This window comes from Elephas maximus, chromosome 3 (genome assembly GCF_024166365.1).
Source record: "Elephas maximus indicus isolate mEleMax1 chromosome 3, mEleMax1 primary haplotype, whole genome shotgun sequence".
Lineage (NCBI taxonomy): Eukaryota > Metazoa > Chordata > Mammalia > Proboscidea > Elephantidae > Elephas > Elephas maximus.
Genome location: NC_064821.1, coordinates 156525644 through 156535778, shown reverse-complemented (window position 1 = coordinate 156535778; position 10135 = coordinate 156525644). Strand labels below are relative to the sequence as shown.

Sequence of the window (10135 nt, the reverse complement as noted above, 5' to 3'; positions counted from 1 at the left end):
ATAGACACCTCCACAATTATAGTAGGAGACTTCAACACACCACTTTCGGAGAAGGACAGGACTTCCAGTAAGAAACTCAATAGAGACAGGGAAGACCTAATTGCTACAATTAACCAACTTGACCTCATAGGCTTATACAGAACACTCCACCCAACAGCTGCAAAGTATATTTTTTCTAGCACACATGGAACATTCTCCAGAATAGACCACGTATTAGGTCATAAAACAAACCTTTGCAGAATCCAAAACATTGAAATATTACAAAGCATCTTCTCAGACCACAAGGCCGTAAAAGTGGAAATCAATAACAGAAAAATCAGGGAAAAGAAATCGAATACTTGGAAACTGAACAATATCCTGCTCAAAAAAGGCTGGGTTATAGGGGACATTAAAAAAGAGAATAAAGAAATTCATAGAATGCAACGAGAATGAAAACACTTCCTATCAAAACCTCTGGGACACAGCAAAAGCAGTTCTCAGAGGTCAATTTATATCGATAAATGCATACATACATAAAGAAGAAAGAGCCAAAATCAGAGAACTGTCCCTACAACGTGAACAAATAGAAAGCGAGCAACAGAGGAATCCATCAGGCACCAGAAGAAAAGAAATAATAAAAATTAGAGCTGAACTAAATGAATTAGAGAACAGAAAAACAATTGAAAGAATTAACAAAGCCAAAGCTGGTTCTTTGAAAAAATTAACAAAATTCATAAATCATTGGCCAGACTAACTAAAGAAGTACAGGAAAGGAAAAAAATAACCCGAATAAGAAACGAGATGTGCCATATCACAACAGACCCAACTGAAATGAAAAGAATCCTATCAGATTACTACGAAAAATTGTACTCTAACAAATTTGCGAACCTAGAAGAAATGGATGAATTCCTAGAAAAACACTACCTACCTAAACTAACACAATCAGAAGTAGAACAACTAAATAGACCCATAAAAAAAAAGAGAGAGAGAGATTGAAAAGGTAATCAAAAAACTCCCAATAATTAAAGCCCTGGACCGGACAGCTTTACTACAGAGCTCTACGAAACATTCAGAGAAAAGTTAATACCACTGCTACTAAAGGTATTTCAAAGCATAGAAAATGATGGAATACTACCTAACTCATTCTATGAAGCCACCATATCCCTGATACCAAAACCAGGTAAAGACACCACAAAAAAAGAAAATTAGAGACCTATATATACCTCATGAACATAGATGCAAAAATCCTCAACAAAATTCTAGCCAATAGAATTCAACAACATATCAAAAAATAATCCACCACGACCAAGTGGGATTTATACCAGGTATGCAAGGCTGGTTTAATATTGGAAAAACCATTAATGTAATCCACCATATAAATAAAACAAAAGACAAAACCCACATGATCTTATCAATTGATGCAGAAAAGGCATTTGACACGCATTCATGATAAAAACTCTCAGCAAAATAGGAATTGAAGGAAAATTCCTCAACATAATAAAGGGTCTATACAAAGCCAACAGCCAACATCACTCTAAATGGAGAGAGCCTGAAAGCATTCCCCTTGAGAACGGGAACCAGACAAGGATGCCCTTTATCACCGCTCTTATTCAACATTGTGCTAGAGGTCCTAGCCAGAGCAATTAGGCTAGACACAGAAATAAAGAGCATCCAGATTGGCAAGGAAGAAGTAAAATTATCTCTATTTGCAGATGACATGATCTTATACACAGAAAACCCTAAGGAATCCTCCAGAAAACTACTGAAACTAATAGAAGAGTTTAGCAGAGTCTCAGGTTATAAGATAAACATACAAAAATCACTTGGATTCCTCTACATCAACAAAAAGAACATCGAAGAGGAAATCACCAAATCAATACCATTCACAGTAGCCCCTAAGAAGATAAAATACTTAGGAATAAATCTTACCAAAGATGTAAAAGACCTATACAAAGAAAACTACAAAGTACTAGTGCAAGAAACTAAAAAGGACCTACATACGTGGAAAAACATACCTTGATCATGGACAGGAAGACTTAACATAGTAAAAATGTCTATTCTACCAAAAGTCACCTATACATACAATGCACTTCTGATCCAAATTCCAATGACATTTTTTAATGTGATGGAGAAACAAATCACCAACTTCATATGGAAGGGAAAGAAGCCCCAGATAAGTAAAGCATTCCTGAAAAAGAAGAAGAAAGTGGGAGGCCTCACTCTACCTGATTTTAGAACGTATTATGCAGCCGCAGTAGTCAAAACAGCCTGGTACGGGTACAACAACAGGCACATAGACCAATGGAACAGAACTGAGAACCCGGATATAAATCCATCCACATGTGAGCAGCTGATATTTGACAAGGGCCCAGTGTCAGTTAATTGGGGAAAAGATAGTCTTTTTAACAAATGGTCCTGGCATAACTGGATATCCATTTGCAAAAAAATGAAACAGGACCCATACCTCACACCATGCACAAAAACTAACTCAAAGACCTAAACATAAAGACTAAAATAATAAAGATCATGGAAGAAAAAATAGGGACGTTAGGAGCCCTAATACAAGGCATAAACAGAATACAAAACATTACCAAAAATGACAAAGAGAAACCAGATAACTGGGAGCTCCTAAAAATCAAACACCTATGCTCATCTAAAGACTTCACCAAAAGAATAAAGAGACCACCTACAGATTGGGAAAAAATGTTCAACTGTGACATCTCCGAACAGTGCCTGATCTCTAAAATCTATATGATTCTGTTACAATTCAACCACAAAAAGACAAACAACCCAATCAAAAAGTGGGCAAAGGATATGAACACGAACTTCACTAAAGAAGATATTCAGGCATCTAACAGATAGATGAGAAAATGGTCTCGATCATTAGCCATTAGAGAAATGCAAATTAAAAATACGATGAGATTCCATCTCAATCCAACAGGGCTGGCATTAATCCAAAAAACACAAAATAATAAACGTTGGAGAGGCTGCTGAGAGATTGGAACTCTTACACACTGCTGGTGGGAATGTAAAATGGTACAACCACTTTGGAAATCTATCTGGCTTTTTCTTAAAAAGTTAGAGATAGAACTACCATACAACCCAGAAATCCCACTCCTTGGAATATACTCTAGAGAAATAGAGCCTTTACATGAACAGATATATGCACACCCACGTTTATTGCAGCTCTGTTTACAATAGCAAAGAGCTGGAAGCAACCAAGGTGTCCATCGATGGATGAATGGTTAAATAAATTGTGATATATTCACACAATGGAACACTACGCATTGATAAAGAACAGTGATGAATCTGTGAAACATTTCACAACATGGAGGAACCTGGAAGGCATTATGCTGAGTGAAATAGTCAGATGCAAAAGGACAAATATTGTATAAGACCACTATTATAAGATCTTGAGAAATAGTATAAACTGAGAAGAGCACATTCTTTTGTGGTTACGAGGTGGGGGAGGGAGGGTGGGAGAGGGTTATTTACTGATTAGTTAGTAGATAAGGACTACTTTAGGTGAAGGGAAGGACAATACTCAATACAGGGAAGGTCAGCTCAACTGGACTGGACCAAAAGCAAAGAAGTTTCCAGGATAAACTGAGTGCTTCGAAGGTCAGCGGAGCAAGGGCGGAGGTTTGGGGACTATGGCTTAAGGGGACTTCTAAGTCAACTGGCAAAAATAATTCTATTATGAAAACATTCTGCACCCCACTTTGAAGTGTGGCATCTGGGGTCTTAAATGCTAGCAAGTGGCCATCTAAGATGCATCAATTGGTCTCAACCCACCTGGATCAAAGGAGAATGAAGAACACCAAGGTCACACGATAACTAAGAGCCCAAGAGACAGAAAGGGCCACATGAACCAGAGACTTACATCATCCTGAGACCAGAAGAACTAGATGGTGCCCAGCCACAACTGATGACTGCCCTGACAGGGAGCACAACAGAGAACCCCTGAGGGAGCAGGAGAACAGTGGGATGCAGACCCCAAATTCTCATAAAAAGACCAGACTTAATGGTCTGACTGAGACTAGCAGAATCCCGGTGGTCATGGTCCCCAAACATTCTGTTGGCCCAGGACAGGAACCATTCCGGAAGACAACTCATCAGACATGGAAGGGACTGGGCAATGGGTTGGAGAGAGATGCTGATGAAGAGTGAGCTACTTGTATCAGGTGGACACTTGAGACTGTGTTGGCATCTCCTGTCTGGAGGGGAGATGGGAGGGTAGAGAGGGTTAGAAACTGGCAAAACCGGCACAAAAGGAGAGGCTGGAAGGAGGGAGCGGGCTGACTCATTGGGGGAGAGTAAGTGGGAGCATGAAGTAAGGTGTATATAAGCTTATATGTGACAGACTGACTTGATTTGTAAACTTTCACTTAAAGCATAATAAAAATTCTTTAAAAATAATTATTTGCTGAGACTTTGATTGGAATTGTATTGAATCTGTAGATCAAGTTGGGAAAAATTGTCGTATTAATAATATTAAGTCTTCCTACGGATAAACATGGAATAAGTCTCCATTTATTTAGATTTTCTTTTTATTTGTTTCACCAAGGTTTTGTAGTTTTCCTCATATAGATCTGCTACATAGTTTTGTTACATTTATACCTAATATTTCATTTTTATGCTAACAGAAATGTGTGTTTTAAATATCAAATTCCAATTTTTTAATATAATTTTATTTTGTTGTTGAGAATATACACAGCAAAACATACACCAGTTCAACCACGTACCATTAAATGATATTGATTACATTCTTTGAAAAAACAAAACAAAAAGCAACTCCGATGATTCCTCACTTTGAATCATTAATGAGTTCTGAGTTTCCAAGCAAAGAGGATAGAAGGCTAACTAAGTCGCTCTCTGCCTTTATATATAAGGAGCAGAAGCTCTGGGGACATCTTAACACTTATAGAATTTAAGGCACGTCCCTGGGTGGGCTCGAACCACCAACCTTTCGGTTAACAGCCAAACGCGCTAACCGATTTCGCCATAGAGACCACAGATAAATGTTTCCTTTTCAACAAGGGGTGAACGTCTGTAAAGCGCTAGGCGGTGCCAGACGCTTTCTGCGGAGCCAATTGTCCAAAACCTCGAAAAACGCGGCACGTTGAGGCGACAAATCCTGTTGTTCGTCGCGTTAAAAGCAGTGCGTTTGGGTGAGTCTGAAGCTAGGAGGGCAGCCGAATGGCCTTCGCCGCTCCTTGCCCCTCGTCCGCCTCAGATGCCAGCGACCCCCGGAGACCCCCACGTCTGCAACCCCCGCCTGAGCCCAGTGGGGTCCACGACACGGCTGCTCCGCCTTCGCCCGCCCGCCCGAGCCGTGGATGTCCCCCGCTCGCCTAGGTTTCCGTCGGTGTGGCGGGAGCGCGGAAAATAAACGGGGAAAGGGGATTGGTGAAGAGGAGCGAAGGAAAGCTGGGAGGCGTGGAGGAGAACCAAACCTCCAGGAGACCTGTGAAGAGACTCGGGCGAGGTCCTGGGGAGGAGAGAATGGTTTTTAAGGTGTAGCACAACTGGGAAGGAGGAGCTGAGAGACGGCAGGAAATGGGAGAAAAGCGGCGCACCTGTGGCTGTTCAAGAACAAAGCGAGAAAACATTGTGAATGTTCTTCTGTCAATACAGTTTAAGAAGATGAGCGAGCGCTGGTAGGCTTATGGTGCGCCGTGATGGTATAGTGGTGAGTACTCTGCGTTGTGGCAGCAGCAACCTCGATTCGAATTCAAGTCAGGGCATTATCTGGCACGTGTTTTGTCAGGTCCTGGCGCGCTTCTTATAGCTTGGTTTGCATTTCATTCCCGCACTGCATCGCTGCGCACCTGCGGCTAGAAGGCAGCAAGCCTTCCAGCTAGAGGTCAGAAAGACAGGAACCCTGACAGTGAGCATACCTGGAGCCTGGTCTAAGGGAAGCCTTGCGTGCGCCCCATATCCGGGCAAAAGGTGAAATGCCTCTCACTCAGCACCTTCCACTGTTGAGATGATGTGGTCATAACCGTTTTCCTGGTAAAGGTATTTCAAATACCAGCTGGGCTTTTTTACACGAAACCAGAATTTACTTTTTTTTTTTAATAATTTTTATTGTGGTTTAAGTGAAAGTTTACAAATCAAGTCAGTATCTCACACATAAACCCATATACACCTTGCTACACACTCCCAGTTACTCTCCCCCTAGTGAGACATCCCACTCTCTCCCTCCACTCTCTTTTTGTGTCCATTTCGCCAGGTTGTAACCCCCTCCACCTTCTCATCTCCCTTCCAGGCAGGAGATGCCAACATAGTCTCAAGTGTCCACCTGATCCAAGAAGCTCACTCCTCAGCAGCATCCCTTTCCAACCCATTGCAGAGAAGCTTAAGGCTGAGCTGTATTCTGAACCCTGCCAAGCACACATGTGTGATGCGAAAGGGTGCACTGGGTGAGCTGTGGTTCCCCTGGGGCCGGCTGCTCTTTCTGCTCCTGTAGGGGAAGGGCAACTGGCCCCTTCATCCTGTCCAAAAGAGCATCAAAGGGACACCAGGATAGAATAGCAGAGAATCCTTTTCTCTGGGTGGGCAGGGGAAGAGGTGCAGGAGACAGATCAAAGAAGGAAGGAAAGGGAAAAAAACATGTTATGAAATTTCCTGATCTAAAGCTACAGTGAAGTCAGAGTCCTTTGGAACTGGGCTCTCAGTAGCTGGGGGTGGGGGGGACAGGTGATCTAGTCCACTTGTATCCCTGTCTCCAGTTTGAACCAAAGCAGAACAAGGCCAAGCACTGTGTCCTGGCTTCCAGTGAGCAGGCAAGTCCTCGCCTTTCCCAGAGTGGGAACACTTGAATGCAACATGGTAAGCACTGCACCAAGAACAGCAACTGCTAGAAGAAAGGGCACGATCTTTCCAACCAGTGGTTTTTGTTTGTTTGTTTTTGCTTTTTCTTAGTTAAAACTTAACTTTCAAAGGATGAAAATGCTGAGGCACGTGAAGTTTAACACACCTCTCCAGGCCATACAAGGGCTGAATCAGATTCCTAACCCAGAGCCTGCATTCTTGAAAACAGATTAGACTAGGCCTCTCCAATTCTCTGTTTCAGTTTTTTCAGGGTTTCTCAGCTACAGAAAAGGAGAGAGAGAATGTCAGAGATGGAGGGGTAATAAGGGGGAGATGGAGGGACACATGGCTCCTGTAGCTGTCAGAGAGCAAAGCGGGTAACTATTGTGAATGTTTTTGCAATAAAGAGAAGATTCCTGTGAGGCCAAGACAAGCTTATTGTGATCAGGAGAGGAATCTGAGATGTCAGAGATTCAAAAATTAAAACAACAATGGTAAAGTCCCTAGAAGAAAATTGGGGAGAATACATTCACCATTCTGGGGTAAAAAGATTTTTCTTAGAGAACACAATAGGCCTTATATATAAAGAAAAAAAAGTTTTTTTAAGATACATTAGATTTCATTGAAATTAAAAGCTTCTGTTCATGAAAAACCACCTAAGAAAGTGAAAAGGCAAGCCATGGACTGGGAGAAAATATTTACATCATGATTATCTGCAAAATGACTCAAATCTTGTATACAGAAATTTTAGAGATCAGTAATAAAAAGTCAACTCAAATAACAGTGTGCAAAATACTGAATAAACTTTCTCCACAAGGGAGGATTTCTAAATGGCCAAAAGGCTTAGGAAAACAAGACCCATGTCATTACTCATTAGGGAAACACAAATTTAAACCATGAAAATGTACCCTTACAAACCCATCAGAATGGTGCATTTAAAAGGCAGAGAACACCAAGTGCTGACAAGAATGTGGAACAACTGCAACCGGCTTTGCTGGTGAGAAACCATCCTAGGGGACCCTTTGGCATCTTCTATCAAGGTTTAACTGGCACCTATCCTTTGATCCAGCAATTCCAGTACTTTAAGAGAAATGGATGCACATGTCCACACAAAGACTCAGGCGAGCACACTCATAGGAGCGTTTTCACAATAGCCGAAACTGGAAATAGCCCAAATGTCCATCGACTGTGGTTCACTCACACATTGGAATAACATCAACAATACTACAATGAAGAAGTGATAGACGAACAACATAGACATATCTTGAAAACATAATGTTGTGTGGAAAAAAGAAATAGAATCAGTCAGAAAAAATGTGCATTCATTCATGTGCACTTCAAGAATAGGCAAAACTAATCTCTGGTGAGAGACTTCAGAAGAGTGATTAATTAAACCGGGAGGGGGTAGGGGATGGGGATTACCCAGAAAGGAGCTCCTTGGACCTTGGTGGGATGATGGAAACTTTCTGTAACTTGATTACATTTGTCAAAATTCAGTAATTGTTCACTAAAGATTTCTGTATTATTGTTGTTAGGTGCTGTCGAGTCGGCTCTGACTCGTACTGACCCTATGCACAACAGAAGGATACACTGCCCGATCCTGCACCATCCTTACAATCGGTATGCTTGAGCCCATTGTTGCAGGCAGTGTGTCAATCCACCTTCTTTAGGGTCTTCCTCTTTTCTGCTGACCCTGTACTTTGCCAAGCATGATGTCCTTCTCGAGATACTGATCCCTCCTGATAACATGTCCAAAGTATGTAAGATGCAGTCACGCCATCCTTACTTCTAAGGAGCATTCCGGTTGTACTTTTTCCAAGACAGAGTTATTCGTTCTTCTGGCAGTCCATGGTATATTCAATATTCTTTGCCAACACCACAATTCAAAGGCATCAATTCTTCTTTGGTCTTCCTTATGCATTGTCCGGCTGTCACATGCATATGATGCGATTGAAAATACCATGGCTTGGGTCAGGCGCACCTTAGTCTTCAAGGTGACATCTTTGCTCTTCAACACTTTAAAGAGGTCCTTTGCAGCAGATGTACCCAATCAATGCAGCACGTCTTTTGATTTCTTGACTGCTGCTTGCATGGCTGTTGATTGTGGATCCAAGTAAAATGAAATCCTTGACAACTTCAGTCTTTTCTCTGTTTATCATGATGTTGCTCATTGGTCCAGTTGTGAGGATTTTTGTGTTTTTTTTTGTTGTTGTTGTTGTTGAGGTGCAATCCATACTGAAGGCTGTGGTCTTTGATCTTCATTAATAAGTGATACTCATACACTTCAATAACGTACCGTTAGCATAAAAACTGAGGGACAAGCGGTGAGGGACATGGCCCGCAAACGGACTTATGGCAGGAGGTTTGGATTTTACTGTAAACGCATTAAAAGCTTATTCTGGTTTCGTGTACAAAAGCCCAGCTGGTATTTGAAATACCTTTACCAGGATAACGGTTATGACCACATCATCTCAACAGTGGAAGGCACTTGTTAGGCTGAGTGAGAGGCATTTCACCTTTTGCCAGGATGTGGGGCGCACTCAAAGTTTCCCTTAGACCTGGCTACAGGTATGCACGCTCTCAGGGTCCCTTCCCTTCTGACCTCTAGCTGTAAGGCCCGCTGCTTTCTAGGCGCAGATGGGGGACGATGCCCACGCGCGAATGAACTGCAAACCTAACGAAGCGCGCCAGTGAGTGACAAAATTAGCGCCAGACACTGCCGTGACTCGGATTCGAACCGAGGTTGCTGCGGCCACAACGCAGAGTACTAACCACTATACGATCACGGCGCACCACAAACTTGTCAGGGCTCACTGGTCTTTAAACTTTATTGTCATAAAAACATTCACACTGTTTTGTTCTTGAACAGCCACAGGTGCTCTGCTTTTCTCTCACTTCTTGCCGTCTCTCAGCTCCTCCCTCCCCATTGTGCTACAAGATAGAAACCTTTCTCTCCTCCCCAGCACCTGGCCCGAGTCTCTGCACCTGCCTCCTGGAGGTCTTGTTCTCGCCCACGCCTCCCTGCTTTCCTTCGCCCCTCTTCACCGCTCCCCTTTCCGCACTTATTTTCCGCGCTCCGGCCCCACCTACCGCAAAAGAAGCGAGTGGGGGGCTTCCATGGTGCGGGCGGGCGGGCGAAGGCGGAGCAGCAGCGTCTTGGACCCTATTGGGGTCAGGCAGGGGTTGCAGACCCGGGGTCTCCGGGGGTCGCAGGCATCTGAGGCAGAGGAGGAGCAAGGAGGGGCGAAGGCCATTCGGCTGCCCTCCTAGCTTCAGACTCACCCAACGCACTGACTTTAATGCGATGAACAACACCATTTGTCACCCCAACCTGCCGGAT

At 42.9% G+C, this 10135-nt stretch overlaps 2 non-coding genes across 2 annotated transcripts; both read right to left on the bottom strand.

Moving 5' to 3' along the window:
• Window positions 1-4917: 4917 nt before the first annotated feature.
• On the bottom strand, window positions 4918-4991 carry TRNAN-GUU (transfer RNA asparagine (anticodon GUU)). Its single transcript has one exon. It is a non-coding gene; the product is annotated as a tRNA-Asn (tRNA).
• A 4521-nt stretch (window positions 4992-9512) lies between these two features.
• TRNAH-GUG (transfer RNA histidin (anticodon GUG)) lies at window positions 9513-9584 on the bottom strand. The gene has a single exon. It is a non-coding gene; the product is annotated as a tRNA-His (tRNA).
• Window positions 9585-10135: the final 551 nt, after the last annotated feature.